This window comes from Hibiscus syriacus, unplaced genomic scaffold (genome assembly GCF_006381635.1).
Source record: "Hibiscus syriacus cultivar Baekdansim isolate YM2019G1 unplaced genomic scaffold, ASM638163v2 tig00112402_pilon, whole genome shotgun sequence".
Taxonomy (NCBI): domain Eukaryota; kingdom Viridiplantae; phylum Streptophyta; class Magnoliopsida; order Malvales; family Malvaceae; genus Hibiscus; species Hibiscus syriacus.
In genome coordinates this window covers 577183-590166 of record NW_024063323.1, presented here as the reverse complement: position 1 = coordinate 590166, position 12984 = coordinate 577183, and the positions used below count along the sequence as shown (strand labels likewise).

The 12984-nt window shown below is 38.0% G+C and overlaps 1 pseudogene; it reads left to right on the top strand.

Moving 5' to 3' along the window:
* Positions 1-1116: 1116 nt before the first annotated feature.
* Positions 1117-9633, top strand: LOC120179146 (annotated as a pseudogene).
* Positions 9634-12984: the final 3351 nt, after the last annotated feature.

Here is a 12984-nt window from a genome sequence, read left to right as displayed (position 1 = left end):
CATATTTAATATTAAACTATAAATATTTAAATGAAAATTTATAAAAAAATATTTTAACCGTTATATTATCTAACTTTTGAGAAAAATATATTTAAAGCATAATTAGTACATAAAACTTGTATTTTTTTAAATAATTTTCATATGGATCATAGTTATTTATATAAAATATAATATAATATAAAAAATAATATTATGATCTCAAGTGGACAAAGATATTATTTTCCAACATATAAAATCTATTTTTTAATAACTCAAAGTTAGAGATTATTTTAAATAATTACATTTTTACAATCATATTATTTTTATCTCATAAAATTATAAATGTTTAATATATTTTAATAAAATATAAAATAAATTTAAATACTCAAATTTATTAATATTTTACTAAATTAAACTCTTTGTATATTATTATTATATTTATAATTTTGAGTAAAGTACAAAAAATAAGAATTAAAGATTATCATTTTTAAAAAGATTTCATTAATCTAAGAGTATTCTTGTCCAAAGTGAAGGGAATTGTGTAATACCTAATAATTTGGAGGTAATAACATTCCCACCATTTTAACAAAAAAAAACTACTAGTGGGAAAAGATTATTCTCTGGTAATAATTTTTTTCATGAACCAAATGTGAGAATGTAATTCCGGAAAAAGTTATTCCCATTGGTAATGTTATTTTCCTCGAACCAAATGCCCCATGATCGATGATGATGATGATTTGAGGTTTATAAATTGATGATTAGGGTTTGTAGATTAGGGATTTAAATTAATGTAGAAAATATTTTTTCATTTTAAATTCTACATGATAAAAATAGTGATAAAATGTATCACGTCGGAAGAAAATATTAATAAAAAAGCTACATCATTCTATAGTGATCAAAACGAGAATAATTTAAAAATTAAGTGATTAAATTGAAAATTTTTAAATTTTAATGATAAAATAGAAGTGAAAAAATAGTTAAATAGTGAATGATATAATTAAAAAAAAAGTAAATTGTTTTGAAGTGAGGTGGAATTTTTTTCTTTGTTATTTAAATCAATCTGTTTCTCATCTTACAAAAAAAAAAATTCTCGTTTGTGTTTTGCCTCCCTCCCCCTCCCTCCCTCCCTCCCTCCCTCCCTCCCAAAGCTTAGAGAAGTCCCAAAGAAGAAACTTTTTCTGACATGAGAGACCTAAAGAAGATAGACAAAGATTGGGGGAGATTTTCAAAAACCCTAATTTCTTGAATATTAACTGAAACCTAGATCCAATTCCGATCCATAGATTCCTTAATTAGCATCAATTTTTAATCTTTTTGTTTGCGGGGGATTTTCGTTCTTGTTTCCAATGGCTGAATTAGGGCAACAAACGGTGGGCTTCTCGAGTTTAGTGAGTCGAACCGCCGAGGAATCTTTCACGTCATTGAAAGAACTTGTGGAGAAATCTAAATCAGGCGACCAATCGGATACGGAGAAGAAGATCAATCTCCTTAAGTATATAGTCAAGACCCAGCAACGGGTGCTTAGACTCAATGTTCTGGCTAAGTGGTGTCAGCAGGTGAGTTGACCCGCTCATGTCCTCCCCCCGCCCCCCAACACACCCAGTTCACTTTGCTAACTTCGTTTCAAGTTTCACTTTTCTTTCTTGGTAAAAGAATTGTGGGTGTTTTTGCTTGGGAAATGTTATGAAATTTTTAATCGAACAATTGGAGCTCTTTTTAGTACAAGATTTATTGTATTTTGATTTTATAAGTCTGCGACTGGTTCTTTTTGTTCGTTAGTTATCTTTTGAGTAGCTATTGAAAATGGAAGTGAATCAAGGATTTTACTTTTTGCACATGTTCTTTTGTTTCTGGCTGTTCATTTTATAGAATTTTAGCGAATTTCGAATCTCTTGAAGTGTAGAATCAAGGCATTGTCATGTCATTCTAGCTATGGTCTTTACTCACCATTGGTGCCCATTTCTTATTTAGACTATTACTTGTGTGGATAAATTTGCAAGTGTTGACCTGATGATTGCTGGATTATCATGGAAATGCCCAATATTTTGTTTCTATTAACTTTTTTATGAGTTTGAACACCATTTATGACTTAAATTTATTCATGCTTTGCTGTAGTTGAATTCTGTCCAGAAAAAATGGTTTCCTTGAACCTTTGCATATTTTTTGTAGCATTAATTAATGTTTTTTTATTGTTTTTATTGTTTTGGTTGGATTTTTATCATCTTATTTAATGAATTTTTGAACTATTGTGATGTGCTAGTGTGCTGCTACTAAATTGCAACTGGCAGCAAAATTGTACCTTTTATTCCAAATTCCATGGAGTCCTTTCTGGATGGGTATCAATTGACATATTAGTTATCTATGCTTATACTTTGCTTTATGTCGTGACTTGCAGGTTCCACTCATACACTATTGCCAGCAACTGACATCGACTTTATCAAGTCATGAAACATGTTTCACCCAGGCTGCAGATTCATTATTCTTCATGCATGAGGGGTTACAGCAAGCTCGTGCCCCTGTGTATGACGTTCCATCTTCTGTTGAAGTCTTACTCACAGGATCATATGAGCGATTACCAAAATGTATAGAAGATGTGGGTATGCAAAGCTCATTAACTGAAGATCAGCAAAAGTCGGCTTTGAAAAAGTTGGACACACTTGTACGCTCTAAATTACTTGAAGCTACACTGCCCAAGGAAATTTCTGAAGTGAAAGTCGCTGATGGTACCGCTTCGATTCGTGTAGATGGAGAATTTAAGGTGTTAGTTACTCTTGGTTACCGTGGACATCTATCATTGTGGAGGATTTTGCATTTAGAATTACTGGTTGGTGAGCGAAGTGGGCTTGTGAAACTAGAGGAGATGAGAAGGCATGTCCTTGGAGATGACTTAGAGCGCAGAATGTCTGCAGCTGAGAATCCATTTGCTACCTTATACTCAGTTCTGCATGAGCTTTGTGTTGCACTTGTTATGGATACTGTCATAAGGCAAGTACAAGCACTCCGGCAAGGGAGATGGAGAGATGCTATACGCTTTGAGATGATATCTGATGGAGGGAGTGGTGGTTCTGCACAGCTGAATCAAGATAATGAGTCTGATTCAGCTGGTCTACGAACTCCAGGATTGAAACTTGTCTATTGGCTAGATTCTGATAAAAATTCAGGTGCCTCAGACTCGGGATCCTGCCCATATATAAAAATTGAACATGGACCGGACCTGCAGATTAAGTGTCAACATAGCACATTTGCTATAGATCCAATAACTGGCGAGGAGGCGTGTTTTTTCCTTGATCAAAGTTGCATTGATGTAGAAAAGCTGCTTTTAAGAGCTATATCATGCAATAGATATACTCGTCTACTGAAAATTCAGAAAGAGCTGATGAAAAATGTGCAGATTTGCCGAGATGCTAGTGATGTTGTTCTCCTTTTGCAGGCTGATCAAGCTGATAGTGAGAATATAAAGGTCGCTTCCCTCTTATTATGGATTTATTTGCTGGCACCTTATTCTGGAATGTCTTAATCAGGAGATAGAATCTACTGGGGTTAAACCTATTGTACCTTAGTTTTCTTTGACTTTTAATCAAATTTTCATCACCATATGCTGTTGCTGTAATTTTTATTACAATATCACTGATGATACTTTGTGGTAAATTTTATTTTTTCCTCTCCATTTTGTGTTGTTGAAGGATGCTAAGCTTGACAGCAAGGAACATTGGGGGCAGGAATTGTTGCGTGTCCGTGTTTATGGCTCATCATTTTTTACCCTTGGAATAAATATAAGGTCTTTCTTTACCCCTACAAGTGACATGTCATTTCCCGTCTCTAGTTTTTCACTTCTTTTCCATGTGCACTCACCCTTAATATGTACACTCAAAGAGTACTATCTGCCATCTGGGCATATTCAGTTACACTTGGTAACTTCTGTAGATGCTTTCTCATCTTGTTAATCTTTTTCTAATCATCTAATGCAAGATTCTTGAATTTGCATATTTAGAATTGTATGTGGTTCCGTTGATAAATGATTCTTGGCCTAGTTTAGAGTTTATGAAACTTTGTTTTGGATCACAGAAATGGCCGCTTTCTTCTCCGGTCATCCCAAAATATTCTTGCACCTTCAGCATTGTTAGAGTGTGAAGAAACTTTAAATCAAGGAACTATGACAGCAGCTGATGTTTTTACAAGCTTGCGAAGCAAAAGTATAGTACATCTGTTCGCTGCTATTGGAAGATTCTTGGGCCTCGAAGTAACCACCTCTGCTTTTTATTTGTTATCTTTACCAAATACCAATGCTATATTATTGTTTTTGTCTTTCTTTTATTTAATTTCTAATGACAAATGAATCTGTATGTTTGATTCTTGTAGGTCTATGAACCTGGTTTTGCAGCAGTGAAAGTGCCCAAGAACCTCGTGAATGGTTCTGATGTAGTGGTAATGGGCTTTCCAGAGTGTGAGAGTTCTTATTTTCTCTTGATGGAACTAGATAAGGATTTCAATCCTGTGTTTAAACTGCTAGAGACCCGGTCAGATTCATCAGGGAAAGGTCATTCATTTAATGACTTAAACAATGTGTTGCGGATTAAGAAAATTGACATTAGCCAGATGCAGATGCTTGAAGATGAAACAAATTTGAGCATACTTGACTGGGGAAAATTGGTTTCATCTTTTCCTAATGTTGGGAGACCAAATCAGATATCTGAACATGATATGTTTAACCTTGATGGTTCTATGCAAATTGCTGGGGGTCCTTCATCAAGTTTTTCATCTATTGTTGATGAAGTTTTTGAAATTGAGAAGGGGACATCTGCAACTCCTTTTCCTTCTCAAAATTTTTCTTCCTTTAGTTCATCTCTTGCGTCTCATCTTACATCAGTCCCAATGAATCTTCATGGTGTAAAAGCAGGAAACTCTTCTCCAAATTGGGAAGCGGGTTTGCAGGTCTCACAGCATAATAATTTTGCAAAATCATCAGGTTCTGCTACTCATTATGATGATCCATTGTACCCATCAAGTGGTCTTAAGAGTTCATCTCACTCTGCTTCATTTGGTTCGTTATCATCTGGCATAGGAAGGATCACTTCTTCAAAGAAGCTATCTGCTTCAAAATCTGAGCAGGATCTGGCTTCTCTTAGATCTCGTCATTCAGTTGACAGTGGAGTATTGGATGAAGATCAGTTGAAGTCGACAAGTATGTGTCAACTATTATCTCCACCTAGACCAGCCCTTCCTCGAGTCGTTGCACAAAATGCAAAGCCTAATGGGCCAAGAAGCTCATCCCCTGGAAATCTAACTGCAGCTGTTAGGTTTTCTGGAGCAAGCCCTTTGGCTTCACCCCCGTATGTAAGATACTTTCTCTGATTGCACTGTCTGTTCAAGTTTGTTTTATGGTTACTCATATTTGACTAGGTAATTATACCTTTTGCAGCCCAAGCAGCAGAAACTACAGCTTGTCATGGCGCTTCTAATGATGCTTGCAAACATGACCAAAATCCACGGAAACGTAAAATTTCGAATTTGTTGAGTTTGATTCCCTCACTTCAGGGTATAGATGCTGATGCAGGATTTTTGAAGAGAAGGAAAATCTCTGATGTCGCTCACACTCAGCGGCCTACATCTCAGGTGCTTGAATCTTCGGGGATGATCCCTAAATCTGAAGCACACAGTTATGGTTATCTTATAGCCGAAGCAAATAAAGGGAATGCACCTTCTAGCATCTATGTTTCTGCTCTTCTTCACGTGGTCAGACATTCTTCACTTTGTATTAAACATGCCAAACTCACAATCCAGATGGAGGAACTGGACATTCCTTATGTTGAAGAAGTGTGTTTAAGAAACGCATCCTCAAATATATGGTTCCGACTGCCATGTTCCCAAGGTGATTCATGGCGACATATCTGCTTGCGACTTGGCAGGCCTGGAAGCATGTACTGGGATGTCAAAATAAATGACCAACACTTCAGAGATTTGTGGGAACTTCAGAAGGGAAGTACTAGTACACCTTGGGGCTCTGGAATACGTATAGCTAATACATCTCATGTGGATTCTCATATTAGTTATGATCCGGATGGTGTTGTTCTTAGTTATCATTCTGTCGAGGTGGATAGTATTAAAAAGTTGGTGGCCGATATACGAAGGCTCTCTAATGCTAGAACATTTTCCCTGGGGATGTGGAAATTGCTTGGGGTTAGAGCAGAGGACAAACCTGAAGAAGGCAGTGCAAACTCCGATCTTAAAGCACCCATAGGAGGGAAAGGTGCTGTGGAGGCTGCTGATAAGTTATCAGAACAGATGAGGAGATCTTTCAGAATTGAGGCAGTAGGATTGTTGAGTTTGTGGTTTTGCTTTGGATCAGGTGTGTTAGCTCGTTTTGTTGTAGAGTGGGAATCTGGTAAGGAAGGTTGCACAATGCATGTGTCTCCCAATCAACTTTGGCCTCATACGAAGGTACGCTTTCCCCCTTTCCTTTAAAATAATTTCATTGTCCATTATTTTTTTCTCATACTATTTACTGTGATTTTTAATGTGTTCTTGGTAACATTTTTCAGCTACATTGTTTCGTTTACATTTATCATGTAATATTGCAAAATGTCATGGCGGAGGCCTTTCTTTGATTTTATCTTTTCCCCTTAAGAACTTGAGTAAGCATGCTAGATGGCTTGAGATTGTCCCTGTTTTTCCTGCGCTTTTCAGAATTATGGAGATCCTATCTTGGTTTGTTTGGTGCTTGGTATGGTATAATTTCTTTCCCCATTTTTTCTTGAAATACACTGAATGAATGGTTACTCCTGACATGGTGGTTTACTTCAATGATTGAATGAAAACTTTATTACCTTTTCCTTTACTGGCTTTTGGACAAATGGTTCAATTGGCTTAAAGTTTCATAATTTTCTTCGAACTATACCAAGCGAAAGAACAATTATTTATGTGCATGAGTGCCCCAACAGATCAGCTGACAAGTAATGTACATGAAATCATGAATATGTTTAAGTAGGTCTCAGTAAAACTTTCCTTGAACTATATTGTGGCACAGTGTGTTCACTTATCATAAGATTTAGCTTGATGTATGCTTATCTCATATAAGGACAAATTAGTGTTTTTCATCTTAAGCACAGATGACATTTTTCAACTTCTAAATATAATGTTGATTAATTGGAATTCTCTAGATAATAGACACTAGTCTTCGGCTCAAATCTAACATTTGTACAGTTCCCCATACACATCATAAATTCACTAATTACTCTGATTGCTTCATACAGTTTTTGGAAGATTTCATTGATGGAGCTGAAGTTGCATCTCTGTTAGACTGTATTCGGCTCACTGCAGGTCCTCTGCATGCTCTTGCTGCTGCAACTCGGCCAGCTCGAGCTAGTCCTGCTCCTGTAGTCTCTGGGGTATCTGGAACTATTTCTTCTGTGCCAAAACAGTCTGGATACACTCCATTGCAGGGATTTCTGCCTAGCAGTTCAACCACAAATGTTAATCAGGCTGCTTCTGTTCCAGCAGGAAATACTGCTCTATCTGCTTCTGCAAGCTCTATGGGGAACCATAGCCTCCATGGGGCTGCAATTTTAGCGGCTTCTGGGAGAGGTGGCCCTGGCATTGTACCCAGCTCACTGTTGCCCATTGATGTTTCTGTTGTATTACGTGGTCCATATTGGATACGCTTAATATATCGTAAGCGTTTTGCAGTTGACATGCGATGCTTTGCTGGCGATCAAGTTTGGCTGCAACCAGCGACACCACCTGCAACACCACCAAGGGGGGGAACTTCTGTTGGAGGGTCCTTACCATGTCCACAGTTTAGGCCTTTCATTATGGAGCATGTTGCCCAAGAACTGAATGGATTAGATTCTGGTTTCACGAGTGGCCAACAAACAGTTGGCCTGGCGAATTCAAATAATACAAACTTGAGTTCAGGTCCACAGCTTTCAGGAAATGGAAATAGAGTTAACGTTCCTACCTCCGCAGCAATGTCTAGGGCTGCAAACCAGGTATCTGGTTTTAACCGTGTGGGAAGCGCTCTTCCGGGATCGCCAAATTTAGCTGTTGTGAGCTCGGGTTTGCCAATACGTAGACCTCCTGGTAGTGGTGTTCCTGCCCACGTTAGGGGGGAACTGAACACTGCCATTATTGGGCTTGGTGATGATGGAGGATATGGAGGTGGATGGGTTCCTGTTGTTGCTCTTAAGAAGGTTTTGAGGGGCATTCTTAAATACCTCGGTGTTCTATGGTTATTTGCCCAGTTACCCGAACTTTTGAAAGAGATCCTGGGATCAATCTTGAAGGACAATGAAGGTGCACTTTTGAACTTGGACCAAGAACAGCCTGCCTTGCGTTTCTTTGTGGGGTAAGAGTGTAAAAGTTCTTAATTTACTATTACAGCATGTTTCTATCTATTTTTTCTTCATGCATGGAACCTTTTATCATTGATGACTTCACTGATTTTATTTTCAAAGTACTTGATTAATTTGGTGGCTTCAGTTGTCCTTGGTGCAAATTGATGGATAAGAATATGCTTGTATAGCCATTTAATGCCTAGCACCGAATGAATCGATCTCCTTTAAAAGCTTTAAGCAAATGGTCTATCTGAATCTTTTTCACATTGTGTTTATAATTCCTTGTAGACGAATGGCAGAATTGCATTGCATTGTTGATCGGTTTAATTCTGTTGAAGGATCATCTCATTAGGTTGATTTTGTGTATCATATGGAGGAAATGCATATAGTTCGGATTTGGATAGTCTTCTGATCTTGTGTCTTTCTGCAGAGGCTATGTGTTTGCCGTAAGCGTCCATAGAGTTCAACTTCTTCTTCAGGTTCTTAGCGTGAAGCGTTTCCATCATCAGCAGCAGCAACAACAGCAACAAAACAATGCTAATGCTCAAGAGGAATTAACTCAATCCGAGATAAGTGAGATATGTGACTACTTCAGCCGACGTGTTGCATCTGAACCCTATGATGCCTCACGCGTTGCATCATTCATCACGCTTCTCACACTACCCATTTCTGTTTTACGAGAATTCCTGAAATTAATAGCTTGGAAAAAAGGATTAGTACTAACACAAAGTGGAGATATAGCTCCTGCTCAGAAACCCCGTATTGAGTTATGTCTTGAAAATCATACTGGGGTAAACATTGGTGATGCTTCTGAAAGCTCATCCGCAACTAAAAGCAATATCCACTACGATAGACCTCATAACTCTGTGGATTTCACTCTGACGGTTGTACTAGATCCTGCTCATATACCACATATAAATACTGCTGGAGGTGCCGCATGGCTGCCCTACTGTGTTGCAGTGAGACTAAGATATTCCTTCGGTGAAAACCATAACATGTCGTTTCTCAGCATGGAAGGAAGTCATGGAGGACGAGCATGCTGGTTTCATCATGACGGGTGGGAGAAGTGCAAGCAGAGGGTGGCTCGGACGATTGAGGTTAGCGGTTCTTCACCGGCAGATGCAACTCAAGGAAGGCTAAGAACGGTGGCTGATAATGTACAAAGGGCTCTCATTTGTGCCTTCAAGGATTGAGCAATGATGGATTTTCAAAGACGGATAAAAATCCAACTTTATTTTTGGTAATTTCAAGTTTATTTGATTAGGATTTCACTGTAAATCTGATTAGTGTTAATATATTTTACATAAGCAGCAAGTTTTTCCAAGAGTTTTGTACTTTCTCCTTAAAAGATAATATTTGCAATAAAAAACAAATCATATGCATCTGGACTGCTGCTTACCTAATCAACACTTGTCTTGGAAATTCAGATTTGTTCCATCAAAATTCTCTTCAAGGATCGGGCTTGTTTTATTTTTTTAATTATAATAATAAAATAGTATTTTATACCAATATTTGTATATTTTGAAATTAAATTTAAGCAGGGAACTAGTCATTTGGATTAGTGAGTTTTAAAACACTAGCTTTCCTTCATGGGATCTGTTCTACTTGATGTTTTAGATTTGGGTTTCGTATCTCTGTTTGATTCCATGAAGCTTACTGTGCTTGCTGTTTCGTTCATTTTCTTACACGGTTGCAAAATTTGCCCATTTATGTCTTAATCTTTGCCTTCATTCTTTCTATTATCAAATTAATTGTGGATTGCCTCATTTAATGAACTTGATCATTTTCTTGAGAATTTTGATATTGGATGGTGTTGCCACAAAGTCTCAAAGATCAGTACTTTTCTCTTCTGAGTTTTCCCACATAAAATAACGTTCCTCCATGAGTTTTTTCAAGACTTGGTTGAGCAACATTTTTCCTTGCGTGGTTATGTTCTTCGCTTTCGTAGATGAACCGAATCGCACATGCTTCGAATACACTCCTCCTTGGTGGTGTTGCAGGTGGTGTCGCTGGTTGTACATCAATGGGCGACAGTGAGATGGGTATAATGCCAGGGCCACTTCTCCCAGCAGCCTTTAGCATTGCAGCTACATGGAGGCTATGGTTCCCCATAGAGCTTGAGGAGGCAGATAGAGCAGTATTTCCTGCTGGAACAGCAGCAGCCTGATTAACATTTGTGGTTGAACTGCTAGGCAGAAGTCCCTGCAATGGATTGTATCCAGAATGTTTTGGCACAGAAGCAGGTCTACATCCCCCAGAGACTCCTGGAGCAGGACTCGCTTGGGCAGGCTGAGTTCCAGCAGCAAGAGCATGCAAAGGACCTGCAATGAGCCGAATGCAGTCTAACAGAGATGCAACTTCAGCACAAACCAAGCTACTTCAGCGGTTAAGGGATTTGTTGTTATCTCATGAGGTCCCGGATTCAAGCACCGTGTATACAAGGGTATGAGTTTTCATTGTCAAATAGGTACTTTAAGATCGTAGTTTGCAGTGGCTTCTTCAGGTTTGTGCTCTGCTCTAACCCCAAACAATTTTCACCTCCCCAGGGAAAATGTTCTGTCGTTAGAGAGCCTTCGTATATTGGACACCAACTTTTTAATACTATCTGCCTCGACAGAATGATAACTAAGAACAGAACCATCCGGATCATAATGAATATGAGAATCCACATGAGCGTATTGTCTATGCGTATGCCAAAGCCCCAAGGTGTACTAGTACTTCCCTTCTCAAGTTCCCGCAAATCTCTCAAGTGTTGACATCCCAGTACATGCTTCCGGGCCTGCTAAGTCGCAAGCAGATACGTCGCTATGAATCACCTTGGAAGCATGAAAGTCGGAACCATATATTCGAGGATGCGTTTCTTAAACCCACTTCTTCGACATAAGGAATGTCCAGTTCATCTGGATTGTGAGTTTGGCATGTTTAATACATAGTGAAGAATGTCTGACCACGTGAAGAAGAGCACAAACATTGATGTCAGAAGGTGCACTAGGCTCTGCATTTTGCGCAACTACTCGAGGAAGGGTTGGTGTAGGTGGCGATAATAGTCGAGACCTACTTGTTGTCAGTGCATCCTTCTAAGTATTATTCGGTAATATCAACTTATCTTCATCCAATACTTCACCGTTAACTGAATGAGGAGATCTAAGAGAAGCCAGATCCTGCTCAGATTTTGAAGCGCATAGCATCTTCGAAGAAGCGATCCTTCCTGTGCCAGATGATAAGGAACCAAATGAAGCAGAGTGACATAAACTCTTAAGACCACTTGATGGATACAGTGTACCATTATAATGAGTAGCAGAGCACATGTTGAAAGTATTAAACGAATGACCTTTCCATGATGGATCTGGCTGTCTCTCTAGCAGTTTAAACACAGGCTTGAAATCTTTAACTAGTTCGATCAAGAGAAAATAAGAACTCTTACACGCTCACAATCTGGCCAAAAATCATTTGTCAACAGAACCACATACAATTATGGTTATGAAAATTTGATTAAAAGACAAAGAAAACTAAGGTACAATAGGTTTAACCCAAGTAAATTCTATCTCCTGATAATGACATTGCAGAATAAGGTTCCAACAAATAAATCCATAATACAAGCAGCATTTATATGCTAACTATCAGCTTGATCATCCTGCGAAAGGGGAACAACATCACTAGCATCTCGGCAAATCTGGCGCATTTTTCATCAGCGCTTTCTGAAGTTGCAGTTGAACAGTTTATCTATTGCATGGTATAGCTCTTAATAGCAGCTTTTCGACATCAATGCAACATTGATCAAGGAATAAACACGTGTCCTTGCTGGTAAATGGGTCTATAACAAATGTTCTATGTTGACACTTAATCTGCAGGTCCGGTCCAGGTTCAATTTTATCAGAATCTAGCCGATAGACAAGTTTCAATCCTGGAGTTCGTAGACCAGCTGAATCAGACTCATTCTCTTGATTCATGATGCGTTCACACTTGGAAGCTTTGTTTTGAAAACCTGACCGGACCGGCCGGTTCAACCGGGAACCGTTGTTTAGTTCGGTTCAATCTAAACCGGTTGAATCGTTATTAGTGAACCGACTAGAATCGTTGAACCGTTCGAACCGGACCGGCTGAAAACCTGAAAAAACCGGCTGAAAACCGGGATTTTTGTTTTTTTTTTTAAAAAAAATTAAACCAAACAACGTCGTTTGTTAAACGAGCCAAGTCGAACTCGAGTATTGCTGAGCTCGACTCGAACTTGAAAACTTTAAAAGTAAGCTCAACTCAACTCAAACTCACAAGTTAAAAATTATCAAGTTAAACTCTAACTCGAAATATAATATTGAAACTTGAACTCAAAAATCTTTGAACTCAAAAAAAAATTAGAAGCTCGTTTGAAGCCTAAAATTCGATCTTGATTGAAGTGAAAGAATAGTTCACTCAATGCTCACCAAAAGGCTCCATAATTTTGAATGTCAAATTACCTCTATTATTTATAGAAGTTAGTTGTGATGCGCTTCTATGTTTCTTAGCAATGTGAGATTGTTTTGTTCTCATATTTTTACTCTTTAGACTTTTGAGATGCTATTCTATGTTTCCTAGCCATGTGAATTGTTTTTAAAAAAAAATTAAACTAAACAATATCATTTTGTTATGATTTTTTAACCCTAGATTTATTTTTTAATTATAGTTATAAAATTATATT